Source organism: Vicugna pacos, chromosome 9, assembly GCF_048564905.1.
Source record: "Vicugna pacos chromosome 9, VicPac4, whole genome shotgun sequence".
Classification (NCBI taxonomy): Eukaryota; Metazoa; Chordata; class Mammalia; order Artiodactyla; family Camelidae; genus Vicugna; species Vicugna pacos.
Window position 1 is genome coordinate 45,782,368 of NC_132995.1, and position 17,094 is coordinate 45,799,461.

General features: G+C 47.4%; 1 protein-coding gene across 6 annotated transcripts in view; it reads right to left on the reverse strand.

Moving 5' to 3' along the window:
* The window catches only part of LOC102531696 (pyruvate dehydrogenase phosphatase regulatory subunit, mitochondrial), a 23,812-nt gene extending 15,360 nt beyond the window's left edge, over positions 1–8,452 (reverse strand). For all 6 annotated transcript variants that reach the window (XR_012075774.1, XR_012075773.1, XR_012075772.1 and 3 more), the window contains exons 1-2: positions 8,261–8,452; positions 6,430–6,505 (exon numbers count right to left, since the gene is read on the reverse strand). The gene's annotated coding sequence lies outside the window, so the exon portion shown is untranslated. The remainder of the gene's footprint in view (positions 1–6,429; positions 6,506–8,260) is intronic.
* Positions 8,453–17,094: the final 8,642 nt, after the last annotated feature.

Here is a 17,094-nt window from a genome sequence, read left to right on the forward strand (position 1 = left end):
AGAGGCGGCGGAGAGCAACCGTACATGGCTCTCAGACACCACCACGAGCAGCAGGACTGATTCTAAGTGCGAAGGAAAATACTGCAGCAGGGGAATGAAATGATGGGGTGTGTTTTCCTAAGGTCAGGCTGGCTCCACGGTGCAGAGTGGATTGGAGGAGGGGAACACAGAGGTGAGTCAGGTGCTACTACTGTAGGTGTCCAAGAGGGTGCCGTGGGGGCTCAGAAAGGATGATGGCAGCAGACTCAGAGAAGTGACTGGATCGTTGGGGAAGCAGAAATGACAGTACTTATGTGCCAACAAGCCAGATGTTAAAATGGGGAAAAGGGAGAAATAAGGATGATGGCTAAGTTTCTGGGCTAAGCAACTGGGGCCACTTACTCTATGAGAAGGATCAGAAATAATAGGGAGGGAGGCAGGGAAGGATAGCGAGCAGGAAGGAGGCTGTGACGGTGTGCACGTGTGTGTACAATGAAATATTCCACTCCCTGATGTCAAGTGCGAGGGACCCGTCAGGCATCCATGTGGAAACATCGAGCAGCACCCAGACATGCGAGCCTGAAACTTGGAGTGTGATTCGGAGGTCATCAGCATGTATACAATTCCTGAAGCCCCAGCATTTCGAACACCAAGACTTCTGAGGCTCCCCGCACATACACACGAGGAAGAGAAGGACTAGAGGCAGGACTGAATGCTGGGGCAGACTCACAGAGCATCCAGAGAAAGAGAAGCGGCTGAAGAGATGAAGAAGGAGTGGCTAGGGAGGCGGAAGAACACCAGGCAGAGGTGTCACCGAAGCCCAGGGAGGGACGTGTGTGAAGAAGCAGTCACTACGGAGGGTGCCGAGGAAGGAGCAAGGCGGCCGCGTGTCCACCAGAATTTCACAACACAGAGGCCCAGGTGTCCTAAAAAAGAACATTTTCAGGGGATGGAGGAATGGAATACACGCCAGAGCAAACTGAAGAGTAAGTGAGCGGGGGGGGGGGGGCGCAGGCGACTGTGACACTGAGCTCGGAAGGGGAAGGGAAAACATGGAGTACAGCAAGGTCTGTTTTTTAACCGGGGACTATTAAGAATGTTTCACCGCTGCCAGGATGAGCCAGGAAAAGGGAAAGAGGTGGGTGAGGAAGGAGAGGGAATAAGAAAGGATGCGGTCCCAGAGAAAGACAGAGAGACGGGATGCAAAGCCATAGCAAAGGAGGCGTGCCTCGCGCTTCCACGGCAATGCGGTAGAGTTGAAGGTACTGGATGTCTGCTCCAGAAAGGAGGGATGACTCGTCTCCTCAGGCTCACCACTCACACACGAGCCACCGGCTGCAACGTCTCTACCAGACAGTAAATGTCGTAGCTTAGAGAAGAAAAAGAACGCAGGCCATGCCTATCGGGAAAGGGATCATATAGAGAATAAGACCTAAGCTGAGCCTGGGAGGATAAAACTGGGACAAAGAGAGACAGAAAGCACACACAGTCAAGCTGCAGAACAAGTCTGACCCTGCGGGCTGGTGGAGGACAGGAAGGGATCTGGCTCGGAGGCCTCAGTGTCTCTGAGTCCTGGGAGCAGAAACTGAAGTCAGATGGAGCCAGACCGGGGAAGACGGTGGATATTTGGTCTGACGTGGCCCAGTACCACAAATTGAAAATGAGAAAGGCAGAGTTTTAGAAAAACTTATCTAACAGCAAAAGAGAGGACTGTTCAAGTTTCAAGAAACTGAAGAAAGACCTGCTGGCTGACTGTGCAGTCACTGAAGTACAGGAAGATGAGGACTTCAGATCAGAGGGGTGGCAACAGCAGACATCAGGGCAGCACACCGCTAGTATCACCGGCACCTCCACTACCAGCCCCGGGACCCAGTGGGCTCCACCATCAGCCCCAGTCATCTAAGGCCAAAGTATCCACGCCCATCCATCAGACAGGACTCTCACAACCGTGACCAACGCGGGTACAGATTGTATTCCGAGAGAAATCCCAACCAACGAGGGACTAACTATTTGGGCCACTCTGGGGGTGCCATCATGCCTCGTGTCCCTGCCAAACTCTGTCTCAAGACACAAGCTTCTCCACACAGCTAGTCTTGCTGTAAGCTCATCTCCACGTAAACAATTTCTCTCTCCAGATCCAATCCCTCTCTGCTTTCCTCTCCTTCAGACTTCTCCACTGTGCCCCTCAGAACATCCTTTCCAAAGTTATATGCCCATCCCTTCACTGATGTCCTCTCCACCTGTGCCTCAACAGAAATGCAAGTCTCCTCTGGCACATGGCCAGCCCTGTTCCCCTGACCTCACCATCGAGAGGTAGGGTCAGGGTCGGCATCCTCATCCTTCTGCACCATTACCACCTGGTCATGCTTAAAAAAGACCCCGTTCCACTGTGGCTGTGCTGGCAGGCACCCCGTTCCTAGCTCCAGGCTACCTCCTGTAAAGCCCCAGGCACACCTCTTGTCTACATCCGGGTTCTGAACCCATAACGCTGCTCCTCTCCCGACCTTGGACCCCACCCTCCTGTCTTCCTTCATCTAAGCAGATAACCTGTCTCATCTTGACCCCTGAAACTCCACCTGTAAACCTCCTTGCATCATCTGCAGCCACCTCTGCCGTCCTGCACAGGGTCAAAACCTAGTTCTCTCACAGGCGCCTGGATCCCGCTTCTGCTTCCTTCCCAAGAACCAAGCTCCATCAACTGTCCTCCTCTGTCAGACACCTTCTGGTTTCCCTCCTCCTCCTCTGCCATTTAGGTACGCTCAAGTACCCCACCCCCCCACCCAGCAGATTTAAGAAATAAAACAAAGCTCCATAACCTTCTTCAGTCAGCAATTTTTAATTCTACAAATTATAAATTATAAAATGATGGTCTTTGCAAAAACTCAAACACCTCCACCCGAGGCAATTAAGATTTCCCAAGACGCAAAGCTCACCAACACCAGTGTTCATGATAACTTCCCAGATTATTTCTGCAGCAGTGAACTGCCCTGATGTCCACTTGTTTGCCACCACCTTTGTCGTGAGTCCCGCTTTTCTTTACCTTGGTGATGGCACGGTCTGCCAGTGGAATTTTTAAGCAAAAATTTCTTAACATGTGCTTCACAACCTATCTTTTTCACTCAATAAACAATACACGGAAAGACCTACTTCTACTCCCCCGCCCCCACTTTACCCCCATCCTACTTTCTCCTGAACCAAAAGCAGGCGGCCTTCTGCCCACCCCACAGGCCACCGACACCACTCTCAGAGGAACACTAATGCTGCTATTAGTCCAGGGGCATTTTCTGGCACCAGCTCACTCGCCCATGGACGCCTCCTTCCTGCTCACACACTCTTTCCTTGTTTTGTGTGACACCCACTGCCCGGATCACGACTCGCCGGCCTCTCTCCTCTGCCTTCTCTATGTGCTGACGACCCTAAAGGGCTCCCTGACCAGCTCCTCTCCCCCGTCCATTATCATCCAGGCGACTCCCTCTCCTATGACTCACGGCCTAACCCCTGACAGCTACCCTGAGCCTCAGGCCAGCACGTCTAGTTGAAGAACCGCCACAGCCACTTGGACCCCCACAGGTCAAACTGAGCACAGAAGGTGAAGCCGCCTTCCTCAGTCTCCAACTCTGTCCACTTCCTGTGTCCCCCAGGGACACCACATACTACAACCCTGGGTGTCAGCCTGCATTCTCCCTTTCTCTCCCCTCCGCTCTCCAGTCAATCATCAGGACCTAACAATTCCACACTGTACGTTTCCCTCTGACGGACGGACTTCTCTCCATCTCCCTTCCCTTTCCTGAGCACAAGCTGCCATCCCCTCACTCAATTTAGGCAGAAGCTCCCCTACGGGGCTTCCAGCCTCTACAGCCTCTACTCTGCACACCATTCTCACCCCCCAGCCCCCACACAGGGCTCTGGGCCACTCTTCTATAATGAAAATCCACCTAGAGCCAGCATACTATGCAACAGTGAAAATCTGAAAGCCTTCCCATTAACATCTGGACCAAGACAAGGATGCCCACTCTCACCACTTCCATTAAATATAGTACTGGAACTCCTAGGCACAGCAATTCGGGGGGAAAAAAAAAGAAGAAGAAATAAAAAAGATCCAAATTGGAAGAGAAGAGGTAAAATTGTCATTACACGTGGATGACATGATACCATATATAGAAAATTCTTAAGGCTCCACACAAAAAATACTAGAGCTGTAAAAAGAATATGGAAAGGTAGCAGGATACAAGATTAACACAGAAATCAGTGGCATTTCTTTACACTAATACTGAAATGTCAGAAAAGGAAAGTAAAGAGACAGTCCTGCTTAAATTCCATTAAAAAAAATAAAACAGTTAGGGATAAATATGACCCAGGAAGTGAAAGACTTACACAAGCAGAACTACAAAACACTGACTAAGGAAATTAAAGATGACTTAAAGAAATGGAAAGATAGCCCATGTTCTTGGATTGCAAGAATTAATGTCGTTAAAATGGCCATACCACCCAAAGCAATCTACAGATTTAATGCCATCCCTATTAAGTGACCCAGGACATTTTTCACAGATCTAGAACAAATAGTCCTCAAATACATATGGAATCACAACAGACCCAGAATTGCAAAAGCAATACTGAAGAAAAACAGTGAAGAGGGAGGAATAAACCTCCCAGACTTCAGACAATACTACACAGCTACAGCAATCAAAACAGCATGGTATTGGTATAACAACAAACATACGGAGCAATGGAACAGAACAGAGAGCCCACAAATAAATCCACTAACTTTTGGTCAGTTAATCTTTGACACAGGAGGCAAGAACATACAATGGAGGTAAACACAGTCTCTTCAGCAAATGGTGTTGGGAAAACTGGACAGCTACATGTAAATCAGTGAAGTTAGAACTGGCCCTCACACCAGACACAAACATAAACTCAAAATTTAACATAAGACAAGACGCTATAAACCTCCTAGGAGAAAACATAGGCAAAACATTACCTGACATAAATGTCAGCAATGTTCTCCCGGGGCAGTCTACCCAGGCAACAGAAATAAAAGCAAAAGTAAACAAACGGGACCTCATTAAACTTATAAGCTTTTGCACAGCAAAGGAAACCACAGGAAAGCAAAAACACAACCTACGGAATGGGAGAAAATATTTGCAAAAGATGAGACTGACAAGGGCTTAATCTCCAGAACATATAAACAGCTCACACAACTTAAAAAGAAAAAACAAACATCCCAATTCAAAAATGGGCAGAAGACCTGAGCAAGCAATTCTCCAGTGAAGACATACAAATGGCCAATAGGCACAGGGGAAAATGCTCAACATCGCTAACTATCAAAGAAATGCAAATCAAAACTACAATGAGCTATCACCTCACACCAGTCAGAATGGCCATCATGCAAAAGTCCACAAAGGATAAATGCTGGAGAGGGTGTGGAGAAAACGGAACCCTCCTCCACTGTTGGTGGGAATGTAGTTTCATGCAGCCGTTACGGAAAACAGTATGGAGATTTCCCCAAGAAACTAAAAACAGACTTACCAGATGATCCAGCAATCCCACTCCTGGGTGCACTTCTGCTCTCCAGTCAATCATTAGCGCCTAACAATTCCACACTGTACGTTTCCCTCTGAGAGACGGACTTCTCTCCATCTCCACTGCCCTTACCTGAGCACAGACTGCCATCCCCTCTCACCTAGTTTAGGCAGAAGCTCCCCTATGGGGCTTCCAGCCTCTACGCTGCACATCATTCTCACCCCACCCCCAGCTCTCACACACAGGTCTGGGCCAGTCTTCTAAAATGAAAATCCTATTTCATGCCCCAGCTTAAAACCTGTCAACGACTGTCTGATGCCCTCAGAAAAAGTCCAATTCCTTGATCCAAAGGGTAAGACCCTTCACTATCTGCTCATTTCTTTCCTCTCCTTTCACATTCTAACCAAGTCAGACTGCATCACTTGAAACTCCTCAAACACGGCAGACGTTTAGTTTTTCATTCACCTCCAGGTCTGTGCGGAACGTTCCTGCTAACTGGTGTGGTTCCTGCCAACCCTCCCCGCGAAATAAAGATAATCCCCTCAGCTCTCAGCCTGTTTGACATCTCATTTGTCCCCTCTCTCCCCTGACACTTGGTCAGGTGACTCTTCCCTGGCCCCCAAACACCCTGCACTACTTCCTCCAGCACAGAGCCAGTCACACCACATAATGGTCTGTTTGCCAGCCAGGGAAGCAAAACGGCAATCAAGCTGAGAATTCAGACTTCAGAAGCAGACAGATCTGGGTTTGAAAATGTCCCCCACCTCAGGTGTATGACTTGGAGCAAGTCCCTCAGTCTCTGGGCTCCTTATCTGTAACATGGGCTAGAACACCTACTACACCCGGCGGCTCCAAGACTAAAGCAGACAGTGCAGGAAGAACAGGGCAAGTGGCGCCGAAGCAGCACTCACTAAGTGGTAGTTTACTTACTGTTATGAGGGAGTTCTCTGAGAGCAGGGAATGATTACAACTGCATCAGGGTTTTCCTAGCATTCAGCGTGGGCACCTAGGAAATACAAGCCGACGAGTGATGAGAACAGAGAACAAACGAGATGGGGAAAAAACTTAATGATGACTCAGATCTCACGGCTAGGCCCCCAGATTTGAGGGACTACCTAAATAACCTGAAAGAAGTTTAAAAAGGCAAAATTCTTGTAAGCAGTTACAATATGCCAGACACTGTTTTATAGATACAACTAATTTAATCCTCACAACTCTGTAAGGCAGATACTATAATTTCTATTCTACCCCAGAAGAAACAGTGGCACACAGAAGTGATGTGACACTTCTCTGTGGCACCCAAGGTCCTGTAACACTGGTGAGTGGCAGAGCACGAATTCAAAGCTAAGCAGTCTGGCCTAGAGTCTGCCATTGAATCATTACTCCATGCAACCTTTAAATTAAGATTAGATGAGTATCTTTAAACTAAGACGAGATGAGGTAAAAAAGGATCGCTGTGAGAACAAAACCACAAGGCGGCACTTTCCCTAGCAGATAAAGGGAACTGCAAAGGTGGCGTTAGAAACATAGTAACAGATGAGTTTCAAGCCACTGAATAAACAATGCTAAAAGGCCAGGGTGATAACCAAAAAAATAATTTTTGACCTTGTGCTCATGACCTTCAAAAGAGTTAGTGACATGGTGAGGGCAAAAAATAAATAAATAAATAAAAAGGATTCACAGTGGACGCAAACAATGAAGAAAGGAAGGCATCAGAGTATTCAAGAAGGTTTGGCAGAAGAACTAAAGCAAAGCAAGAGTGCAAAGGAGTAGGAAAAAACCAAAGAAGTAAATCATGTACATGACTGAAAATAAATCATAGTTCTTAAAAAGAAAATGACTGTATAACATTCTCTAAGAAAAACAATTTCTGCTAAGAAACCCCTCAATACTGGGCCTGGTTATGCTCAGATCTGCCTACACGTCAACAAGAGCAAGAGGACAGCTCCAACTCTCTCTCAACTGTTCCTCTGAATGCTCACAGCATCGTGTGCAAACCCGCAGCTGGTCACAAGGAAGACTGGGTGAGAACAGTTAAGAGTAACACATTTCCCACACCTGCCTCAGCATTGGAGCCACCTGGGACACCAGGCGATCCGGCAACTTTAAGAAATTAATACGAACCCCTATCCGTGGAAAAGTTCCTGCCACCTCCCCGCCCAGCATCCCCCTACAACATGCTGGCATGCGAGGCGAAACAGACTTGAAGATGTCTGAATCAAATCAGTGTCATACAAGTCAGTCCCGAGAGGGTCAGTCTTTAAGAAGAGGGCTCACTGCCCTGGCCTGGACGTTTCCAAGTAACCTCACTGCCAGACTCGGCCGCAAGTTTTACCAGTTACTTAAGCACAAGCGGACCGCGCGTTTCCACGCGGGAAAACAACTCCACCTGCAGAGTTGTCCCAGCTGAACAAGCCTGAGCCGCGCTGCGGGGTGGGAGTGGGGGAAGGGGTGCCTGCCCGAGGCGGGCCTACAAGAGCGTGGGCATCCAGGCTGAGCTGCGGGCGCCTGGCAGAGCCGGTGCGCGGACCCCGGGGCAGCTGGACAAGGGTCCCCGAGACGCCACAGCCGCAGAGGCTGAGGGAGTTCAGCCGACCCACTGTCCGCCTTCCGGAGGACCGGGCAGATCCGCCGGGAAGCGAGGGACGGCCGGGACCCTCCTGAGCGAGACCACAGCGGAAAGAGGGGGCCCTGGGGGTCCCGGGGAGGCTAAGGCCCGCGCGGACGGGGAGGCCACAGCGGCCCCGCGGCTTCTCCTTACCTCACGTGCCCCCACGGGCTCCGCGCTCAGCAACACCCGGGCTGACGCATAGCAGCAGCCGCCACAGCAGTCGCGGGGGATCGCGGAGGCCGGAAAGGGGGCACAAGGAATGGGGAGGGAACGAGGCGGCGGGAGGAAAAAAGTTCCGGGGAAAACTGAGCCCGCGACCTTCCGCGCTTTACGGTCCCTAGCAAGGGGACGCCGGCGCGTGATATAAAGCGCGCCCGCGCGCGCCGTGACGTCACGTTAGGGCCCCGCCCCCTGGCACGTGGGCTTGTTTGGGTCTCGCGAGGCCACTCCCCTGGGGCTCTCCACTCCACCAAGATGGAGGCCAGCTGGAGGCCTGGTCTTTCAGGGCTACTTTGCAGCCCCTGTCTCGGATCCTGTCGATTTCTGCAGGAGGAGCCGGGACGGCGGAGATGGCGGCAGCCCCGCTGGAGTGTGGGGAGCGTTGGCGGCGGGGGAGAAGGTTCCCTCTTCCCTCGAGGCGTCTTGCCACATCCGGACCTACGTGGGTCCGCCTCCCAAAGACACTCTAGTCCAGGGGGTAAAAATGACTTCTCGACCGACAGCCACTTTCTTCTTTGGAATCGCTCGGGTCTTCTTGGGCGAATCTCTAGCAGAGAGGATCGGAAATCCGGCCGGCTGGCCTGTCCCGACTTCAGAGGCAGGATTAGAGGACCTGAGCTGTGGGCGGGATCTTACTCTTTGCACCTTGCCTGCTTGTCTGGACCAGAGGAGAAGGAATCATTCACTCCAACCTCTGAGAAGTTGCCCATCCACTCCCCCACCTCACCTACTATCACATCGCCCTGTGTTCTTTCCTTTAGAGAACTTGTCACTGCAGTAGATGAGTGCTTGTTGACAGCCTTTCCCACTGGTTGCAAGCTCTGCCCTCTGACCACAGTACCTAAATCACATACAGGGGTATGTTCTCAGCATTTAGAACAGTGCTTGGCACAACGTCCAGTAAATATCCTCTGAATGGAGAGCGAACTAATAGTACAGCCTCCCCTGCTTGTTGGACCACACTGGCCAATTCCATCCATTGGATTCAAACCCATCTCACCACACAAGCCAATGTTGTTTGATGGAGGGCCTCTTGTGGCCGGGCACCGTGCTAGGTGATGGGACTCAGCAGTGCGCAGGAAAGAAAGGGCTTCTGCCATGAAGGAGTGATCATATAATTCCAGGGACCCCTGTGTGACTGGGCCAGCCCACAACCTGCATACTTTGTACACCCTCACTTGCCAGTTAACTCACACAAGATAGCCCATAGGAGGTCTGGTTTCCTGAGAACCAATACTGCCGTTTGCTACTCTGATGCATGGAAGTTCAGGGCATTCTGGGCCTCCATGCTAGATACATACTTTAATATTTTAGCTCTTGGCTTAAAGCTTAGGGTCACCAGCTGCCTAAAAAAGAAGAGGGCACAGGCTAACACAGCTGGGGCATATTCTCGGGTGAGCCTTTCCTGATACCTAACTGTGGCAACTGGGGGAGAAAAACCACAAGTTTTTGTGATGAGCCATCCTGCTGATGCCATTGCCCGGCATGTGAATTTGGCAGAAACCAAGTTGTCTATAGGAAATGGTGGCTGAAATATAAAGTGCTGTTTAACCTGTTTCAGTACATTCTGGTTTCATGCAGTAAGCAGTGAACAAGCTGTATAGATTTCTCCAAGCTCCCCTCACCCATGCCCTTTTTAAGCCTCTGCTTTAAATGCTAAGCCCTGGGGCTCCCTTCATTGTCAATATTGAGTCTTGTACTTTGTAGGCTCTCATAAGCACCGATGCAGTGTTTTTCAAGAGGATTGTTTTTGTTGTCTTGGCTTCTCCTTTTCTGTTAAAGACCAGAGTTATTTCTTGTATGGTTCTTGACTTCTCTGAGCATAGTATCTGCAACCCTTAGAGAATTACATATTTCTTCATGGGCCATGATTTTCACAACATTAGGTGCATCAATTTTATGCTTTGCAAACCTTCTGCCTTCTCATTTTTCACTCTTTAAGGACAAGAATTGCAAGACATGGGGAGGATACATTTAGCACCTGTTTCAAAAGATCTGTGCCAGGATTTGCTTCACACACCAAGAACTGGAGCTCGGAGCACCTCTTTCCCCCAAGCCAGGTTCTAGTGCCTTACATTCCAGAATGCCACATGGTGGCTGGAGATGGGAAGCATGAAAACAAAAGTACCTTCATTTTGTCTGAGGAGACCCATCCAACCCACATAGCTTCTCCTTCCTCAGAACTAGGGAGTGTCGGGTAGAAAGCTCTGCACCTTGTTTCAGTGAAGGGTCTTCTAGCAGCACGGTTATCACTTTACTCTCTGGTTTACTCTTGGGATGTGTGAAAATGCCAGTGTAATTATTGTAAAGTGCTACCACTCATTCTTTGCATTTGTAAATGTGCAGTTCAACTCAGCATTTTCTGTCCCTGTGTAGCATCAGCCTGTGGTTCAGAGGATGTTTGAGGCACTTTAGTAAATGGTTCTTTCTCCCGAGCCCTGGTGACAATAGGCACACAGGGTGACCGAGCATCTCTGCCCTCCGTGAATGCGGTATTAACATTGTGCAGTGTATTTCTATCAAGCCAGGTTTCAATTGAGAATCTTTTCATGTTACTAAGTTTGCGAATAAATAAACAGACATTTGAACTACTCTTGCCATGTCTATTTGTGAAATGGTCTGCATCTGTAGTAACCAGGTATATGCATTTGCCATCACTGGCACTGAACACTGTACATAAAACCATCTGTACCTGCCTTTACCAAAGTATAAAAGAGAATTTGGGAACCGAGGAAATGAAGATACAGGCATTTGTAAACGTTTCCCTCCGCAGTGGGGGCGTGGCTGTTGGGAGAAAGCCCCGTTCCACCACCAGAAGTCACTGTCGCTGTCACTGGACTTGACACCCAGCCTTACCTTGATTTCCCGGTAAGAACGTGGCACGTGGTGTTTCCCCGTGTGCTGGGAGCCCGTGTGTGTGCATTCCCGTTCACACCTGTGGGGAGAGAAGCAGCCAGTGTTCTCACTTCACCAACTTCCAGCCACAAATCACAGTGTCGTGTTGCAGTAAAACACCTGCTCTGGGCTTAGCGCTGTGCTGGCTGCAGTGGCGCCATTTCTGAGCCCCTGTGAGGTAATGGTAAAACTGGCTCATGTGCCAGGCACTGTGCAGTGCCCTACCTGCCTCACCACAACGACACTCCACCAAAACTGTGTAAATCAGAGGACAGTGTCCCTGCTTCACCTATGAGGACAGTGAGCCTTGGAGAAACACATTCTCAAGTTACAGAAAATAAAACCAGACCTCACGTCCAAGTCTTTAACACATGAAGTAGTGACCTATTCAAGTGAGTGCTAAGTCATGTGCCGGAGACAGTGGTGGTGCTTAGAATCACCTGGGAAATCTAAACCCGTACCTCTGAATGAACTGGAATCAACAAGGCTGAAGGACACATCAGTTCCTCTGAAGGGCTTTCCAGGAACTTCTCTGTATCTAGAATCCACTGGATGCCGACTATTGAAGAGTCTGGAGGAGAAACGGTAGTTGTGTAACGCTGTGTGGGTGAGACAGGACTTGAGCGGGTTCTTAACGAAGCTCTGTTTGCCAATCTGTGAAATGGGGCTAATGCCGCAGTGGCCTCACAGATCACAGTGATTCAGTCATGCTCTTTGGTCGTATAAAGCAGGAGGTGGCACTGTGGCCTACGAACTGAGGTTTCCTGGGTTGCACAGCCCCTCACAGGGAGATTAGTTAGAAACCCAAGTCAGACTAATAAAATCTCCCTCCCCGAGAGGTGATAACCCAACATGGCCCCTTATCGCACAGGAGGGCCCGAGGTGCAGCTGCTTTGGTGCAGCCTCCCAAGGAGGGCTGTGCCCTTTCCCTCCCGCTAACCTTCCCACGACAGGCGCTGTAGAGCAGAGACCCCTAGACACTTGGGCCCGGCAGCATGTTGAGTCTGAGCTGAAAGGGTGGGTGTGGTGGTTGGGGAAGAGCAGGACTTTGGAGCTGAGCTGGCCTGGGTATGGATGCCAGCACTGACTCTTCCTTGGTGTGTGACCCTTTCTGGGGCCTCTGTGCTAGTCACCAACAGAGACGAGAGAGAGAGAGAACCAGCAGGACGTGTATATATGTAGAGGGAGAGATTTGTCTTGAAGACTGATTCACAGGACTATGGGCTGCAGGCCTGAAGTGCGCGAGGCAGGCCGGCAGGCTGGAGACCCAGGGCAGAGCTGATGTGGGGTCTCCAGTTCCCAGGCGGTAGGCGGTCCCACCCATTCCTCCTCCCTCCGCGGGGCCTCTGTCTTCTCTCTTAAGACCTTCAGCTGAATGGATGAGGTCCACTCACATCATGGAGGGTGATCTGCTTTCCTCAAAGTCTACTGATTTAAATGGTATTCGTAGCTAGAAAATACCTCTGCATCAATATCTAGACTCTTGCTTGACAGGTTGGCACATACAATTAATCATCACAACCTCCATTTATTTGCTTGTAACGTGGGCAATGATACTTTTCCTCCCTTTGTTTTTGTTTTTGCAAGACTCAAATAAGGAACATAGAACACTTGGTCCACTGCAAAATTTTTCAGGGCACAACAGCTACTCTTGTTATGATTGTTGCAAAGTGAGCTGCACGGCCGGGCACTGAGGCTCTGGGCTGTGGGATACGGGGAGTTGAGCCAGAATGAATGATGGCGGAGGCTGGAGACACGCAGCTGAGGCGCAGAGCCTGTGCCCAGGCTGTTACCCTGCAGCTTGTGGTGGGAGCTGGGTGGGAGTCCCCAGGTGCCACTGAGGCGGATACTTTGACCTCACTGTGACTTCAGTAAGAACTACCTGGGCTTGGTGGAGGTGCACTCAGGAGGCACCTGGGAATCCTGGGCGCTTGTCTGAGCTCAGGGAGCTCTTTCCAGGCCCAGGGCTGCTGTGTGTGGATGACCTATGAGCAGTGCTATCCCCGGGCCTCAGGTGATTTTGGCTGACTTGCCGTCCGCATTTTCCAGTGCGACAAACATGGTGGGTTTTACGATTGTGATTTTAGTTGTCTGAGGCTGCAGGCTGCTTGCTCCACATTTTGACCTCTCTCCCAAAACGGCCTGCTTTTGTTCAGCCTACAGAAGTTTCAGGTTATTGTTTTCTGTATTTTGTCCAAAGTGTGTAATTGTTGTTTGTGGGAAGATGAACCCCATCCCCCAAACAGTTTAGCTTTTATATCATTAACTAGAGGTCAAGATTTATTTATACTTTCTTGCTGTGATTGTAGACTTTAGTTACAACGAAAAACACAGGTGTACCATTTCCTTTTTCATACAATTTTTTGGGACACAGTGGTGTGTTTGCTTTTTTAATTGATGGAATATTTACTTAAAAATATACTACTTTGAAAAATGGAAACTCTAGCTTTATTCCTCTTACCCCGTGGGGTTTGGGGTTAAGCTCTCTAATGGGAGCCTAGACCAGGCTGTTTCCGGCTTTATCTGCAGATGGATCAGTTGAGAACAGCTCTATTTTGCTGTGGACTTCCCTTCTTACTTGACATTGGTCACTTCCCAGAATCTTCTTTTCCCTTCAAATTGGAACTGAACCTGTTTCACGGCTGCCCCTGCGAACACTTTAGGACATTCGCCCAGTTATGTTGATGGTATAACTGAGCAAAATCTGTTTTGCCTCTGCTTTGAAGATACCTGCCCTGACTTCTTCCTGCTGGCCAATTTCTGCTTAGTGATTTTTTCTGTTAGGCGACTTGATGTGTGTTTTCTTTCCTCTAAGTTGCAACTGGAGCTGAGTAAAACAAACTGAATAAAACAAAGGACTAAATATTCTCTAGGAAGGAGCTGATGAGAGAGGTCCAAATGTTTCTAACACCTTGGTTGTACAATGAGGAGACAGTTACTGATGGAGGCTCTTTGTTGTTCAAATCAACATTGGGATCCACCTTCAAGCTGTTTTTAGTTTTCCTTTCGCTCCACAGCAGAGTGAGAGTAACAGAAAATTCTCCCATTAGGCATCAGCAGCTCCCCTCCCCGCGATCACTTTGCCGATTGGAAGGGACACCTCGAGGATCCCTTCACGTCAGACTTCTTCTGGATGTGGTTTGTTTTGGTGCTGCTGGGATTTACCACTTTCCTTTACAGGGCCAGCGACTGAGGCAGTGGTAACTGAGCTAAGTATGTTCTGAAAATTAGGTGCCAAAAGCTTGTTCATGAATATCCATGGCAGCATTATTCAGAAGAGACAAAAAGTGGAAACAATCGACGCCCATCAACTGATGAGGGGATAAGTAAGGTAAGAGTATGTCTGCACAATGGAGTATCATTCAACAATGAAAAGGAAGGAAGTGTGGGAACAGCTATAACACGGATGAACCCAGAAAACATTAAGCTAAGTGAAAGAAGCCAGAGGTAAAGGCCACATATTTTATGATTCTATTTATAGAAAATGGCCAGAATAGGCAAATCTATAAAGACACAAAGATTAGTGGCTGCAAGAGGTTGGGGAGAAATGCGTGACTGCTGATGGCCATGGGGTTTCTTTTTGGGGGGATGAAATGTTCTAAACTTGATTGTGGTGATGGTTACATGACTCTGTGAATTTACTAAACACCATTGAATTGTATACCTTAAATGGGAGTTATGGGAGTTACGATATGGGAGTTAATTCTCAATGAAGCTGTTTTTAAAAAGTTAGCCGCCAGTCTCTGCCCCCAGGGTAGCAGGTGAATTGTGTTCTGTGGGCATTAGGCGTCATCTTTGGAGGGTCAGGTGCCCAAGATATGTCTGCAGAGACTCCCCACCATGGGACTCTGTGAAAGCTGGAGGACTTTGTGATGGGATAACCTTAGGTTCCCTGATTTTTTTGACATAAATTCAGGGCTCTGACCCTCAATCCATCTACTCTTGAGCAGGGACATTTTTAAGTGCTAGAAAACAATGATTCTGTTTTGTTTGTTGTTTGTCCTCTGACTCCCTGCTGTTAAAAGAAAAAGAATTTAGTTCACTTATTTTTAGTGTAATTACTAATATATTTGGGTTTATATCTACTATATTACTTGTTTCTTCTTTTTTCTCTTATTTCTTTTCTTCTGGATTGTTTAAAAAATATTAGTCCCTCCTCTAATAATTTGTTAATTATATTCTTTTATTATTCTTTCAGTGGTTGTTCCTACAGACTAAACATGGATTTGATTTAACAGTTTAACACAACATTGCTTTGATCACTTATCCAGTAAGGCTACAACTTTAAAGCACTTCAACTTCACCTGCTTCCTCCCAATTTTTGTATTTTTCTTGTAGGACATTTTAAGTCAATATACATTTTAAAGACATTTCTATTGCTTTGTACAAACAATATTTATATATGTTTATAAATGGGCAGAAGCCTTAAACAAGCAATTCTCCAAGGAAGAAATACAAATGATCAATAGGCACATAAAAAAATGCTCAATATCACTAATTATCAGAGAAATGCAAATCAAAACTACGATGAGGTATCACCTCACACCAGCCAGAATGGCCATAATTCAAAAGTCCACAAATGACAAATGCTGGAGAGGCTGTGGAGAAAAGGGAACCCTCCTACACTGCTGGTGGGAATGCAGTTTGGTGCAGCCACTGTGGAAAACAGTATGGAGATTCCTCAAAAGACTAGGAACAGACTTACCATATGACCCAGGAATTCCGCTCATGGGCATATATCCAAAAGGAACCTTACTTCAAAAAGACACCTGTATCCCGACGTTCATAGCAGCACTATTTACAATAGCCAAGACATGGAAACAGCCTCAGTGTCCATCAACAGATGACTGGATAAAGAAGATGTGGTGTATTTATACATTGGGATACTACTCAGAGTTCAAAATTTGTAGATACTGACAGGCACATGCAGAATAGATAAAGAAGATTATACTGTATAGCACAGGGAAATATATACAAGATTTTGTGGTAGCTCACAGCAAAAAAAAATGTGACAATGAATATATGTATGTTCATGTATAACTGAAAAATTGTGTTCTACACTGGAATTTGACACAACATTGTAAAATGACTGTAACTCAATAAAAATATTAAAAAATTAAAATCTATTATTTAATTTTATATTTATTTAAAATCAGTATACACTTTTATTTATTAAAATTTTAACTTAACCACGTATTTACCTTTTCTAGTACTCTTCATTCTTTCATGCATTTCCGTATTTCCATTTAGGATCATTTTTCTTCTGCCTGAAGACTTTCCTTTAGGATTCCTTTTGTGGAAGTCTGATAGTAACAAACTCTCAGCTTTTCTTTATCTGAGAACATCTTTATTTTAAAGGCTATTTTCATTAGGTAAAAAAATTTCATGTTGGCAGTTTTTGTCACTCCTGAACTTTAAATACATCTTTTCACTGTCTTCTGACTTCCATCGTTTTTTCTACATCTGTCTTGGTGTAACAATACAATGGTCAAAAATTTTTTTCTTCACGTTCAAGTCTTCTTTACTGGTTGCCTCAAATTATTACAAAGTAAGAACTGCTAAAGGACCCCTGTTTCTCAGTAGTGGAGAGGCAGACTTAAAAACCTAGAGACCTAGTTCTCCAAAAAGGTTACCTCAGAAAATGTGCTGGGAGTAGGGTAACAAAAAATTTTTTTTTCTGGTCCAGGATCACAGACTCCATTTAGTTATTATGTCTCTTCAGTCTCGCTTAATCTGAAACAGTTCCTTAGTCTTTATCTTTCATGACTGAGTGCAGTACTTTTGTAGAATGTCCCTTGCTTTGGGTTTGTCTGATGTCTCTTTGTGATTGAATCCAGGCTCTGCACCTTTGACAGGAATACCACAGAAGG